Below are 3210 nucleotides of genomic sequence, written 5' to 3' on the forward strand. Positions count from 1 at the left end.
GTTTTTAAAATGTCTTGTCTTGGTGTGCTAAAACAATTCATACTAGTTACTTTTGATAAAATGTTATACCTCAAAGTTCAAATTTTGTGGGTCCTTTGGCTTCTTGCTCTGTCGTACCCTCTGGGCTGCTCTGACCAAATTCACTGGTTTGGGCCTACTGGCAGGAGGGGCATTAGCATCAGCCAGACGGCGAAGAACATCTTCCACTATATGAGGAGCAGACTGCGTAAAAATGTTGTTAGATGACGTCTGCTTGATCTACAATCCAAACATAATTATATCTCAATGTGTACACAAATTCTTTTCACATTTAGAAGTGTTGTAACATTATATTGTTTTCCCCTCCCAGAAGGGGGACATATTGTTTTAGTGTGCTAAAACACTTCATCCTAGTTTCTTTTAATTTTTATATCTAATGTGGAACTTGAAACTAAACCAGCAATACATGTAATGAACGAAGAAGTGTCATGAATAAAATATTGATATATGGATAAACCTCTGATGTTATCTTGACTGCCAAGTGGCTCCCTGGTTCAGCCGCAAGATTGTGGCCTCTGATGCCTTCTTTGAAATGGCACCCATTCTGAGTAACAGTGGCTGGACAGGCAGATAGTCCTTTACCAAAATTGTAAATTTTATGATCCCAGGGATAGGAGCTGTGGTATCAGAGTGGGGCCAAAATGGTCTGTTATTAAATATGTGAACAAAAGACATTTTTAACTTCATGATAACTATCATCTTTTCAAATTTAGTATAAAGCATCTTTGGAACAAGGGGGACATAAATTGTAAATTTCAGGATTCCAGCACCCCGGGGCCTTGGTGGCAGGGCAAAAACAGCACAAAATTGGCCAATTTTTAAAATTCTTTTTCACAAGAACTGCACATGTTTAAGAAAACTAAATGCATTAATATGTAAAACGGGAAGGATTCTACCAAAATTGTAAATTTCATGATCCCTAGGACAGGGGTTCTGACCCCAGGGTGGGTCCAAACTTACTATACAGTGTTTATGTGTAAGTTTGCTGATACTGTATAAAATCCAATTGCATACTAAGAAATAGCAGAAAAAGATGTACAAAAAGTGGTGAATTTCACAACCCATGGTTTTGACTCTAGGATGGGTCCAAATTAGTCATATATTTTAATGTTAGTACACCTATTATATTATGTAAAGCCTTTCATCAGTGTATGCACTTATGAGGGCATTGAAGTTGTAAGAATAAATCTTGTTTTATACTTCTGCTGAATGTTAGAATTTAGCTTAGATATTCAGAACAGGAATTGTTTAGGGCTCCGCATGAAATGCGGGAAGCCCTATAGTAATCACATTGTCCGTCCGTCTGTCCGTCAAGACTTTCTTTGTAACTCAAACAGTTTTTATCGTACAGTTTTCAAATTTTGTACAGAAATAATTTACAATGAGAGGAAGAAGCCTATATATTTTGGCGTCATTTCACTTTGTGTGTATGGCATGCTTTTTTATTATTATTATTATGAACACTTTCTTTGTGAAACAATAACTCAAATAGTTTTCATTGTACAGTTTTCAAATTTTGTACAGAAATACTTTACTATAAAAGGAAGACACCTATAGATTTTGGAGTCATGTCACTTTGTCTGTCTGTTTGAATGTCATCATCTTTCTTATTATGACCGTATCTATTTACCACTAAGGGAGATAATTCAATTTGAATTATGATATGCATTGTATTCATATATAGAAAATTTACAAGAAATAACTCTACAACATTGTGTATGTGTATATTTTTGGTTTTTTTTAATGTGATTTAAAAAACGCTTGATGTTACATGTATATTGAATTAACACGTCATTCCCAGTCAACAACTTTCGATCGGGATCGGAATACGAAATAAAATTTCTTATATCCGGTTGCAAAGTGAAACTGCTTCAAGAAATTGAATTATGCAGTAATTGCACGTTACACCTTAGAGAACTGTTCCTTTAATAAAGAAAGTCACAAAATAGATACAAAATTAGTGTACCTTATTCATTACTGTTACCGAACTTTCGTCGGTGAAAATCTCGAAATAGCGTGTTTCACTGCGCATGTTGACGGTAAGGTCCACATTTTCTACGTGAGTATTTTGATATTTGCTTATGAATTTTGTTAGCGCATACATGGTGTATTGTCGTGCATTCATCTTATAATTTTTATAATTGCATTTCTTTCGGGTTTTTTATGCACTGACAAATGTATTAGGTTTGGAATAGCTGAACCAATTGTTCATTGTTTGTATTGTTTTTATAATCATATTCTCACGCTTGATTTTAGTGCACTGACCATTAGCTCGCATCTGCTGTTTATGTTAAAGTCAAATTTGCTGCGTTATGTTTATTTAACTTGGGTAGGGTCTGCATTTTGATATTTATCTTAATTATGAACCAATGCGGGTTCCTGTGTAAGTTTGGCTATTTATGTGTGCTTTACACGTACACAATTCGTTCCTGTAAAAGACTCTCGATCAACTATACAAACGTTAAAATTTAGGAAAACAGTGGCCGATCACGATGTAAGTTTTACAAGTTCTAATATCTTTATTTTTTAGAGCTGCAATTTAAATACCAGTGTAAAGTTCATGTGTACTTTAAGGTAGTGAATTACATGCATCTAATTTTATAGTAGCAATGTAACCTAACTTAATTTACTTTTTCATTATGACTTTGTATTTCATTTCATTTATAGACTTGATTTGTTTATTGTAGCTTTTTACCATATACGCACACACATACGTATACACACATACGTATACCCACTAAAACAGGGACACACACGCGCTATTTAGGATCCGCGCCTATATGTGAACTGTTTGTGGCAAATAAACTGCAACTGGTTATCTCACTGTAATCCGTGTTGTGTTTTTAATAAAAGTGACATGGAAGGCAGTACACATGGTATGTCTCGGCTAGGAATAATGGAAACCTTTTCACCTATGTATGTAAAGACATATTCTATAAATTTCTATTATTAAAAAGTAGAACACTTTTATCAAATGACAATGTGTTTGAAAACGCAGAGGCCCGATGTAAAAATTTCCTTTTCCAAGACATCAATATGTCAAATTCATAATCCTTTTCGAATAGTATGTACAATATTTTGTACCAGTTATCCATTTTGAATCCCCTATTACAATGGGATTTAGTTGCACTCTGTTGTGTTTGAGTGGATGAATGTGTGTCAAACAGAAGT

The sequence above is a fragment of the Ostrea edulis genome, chromosome 6 (assembly GCF_947568905.1).
Source record: "Ostrea edulis chromosome 6, xbOstEdul1.1, whole genome shotgun sequence".
Classification (NCBI taxonomy): domain Eukaryota; kingdom Metazoa; phylum Mollusca; class Bivalvia; order Ostreida; family Ostreidae; genus Ostrea; species Ostrea edulis.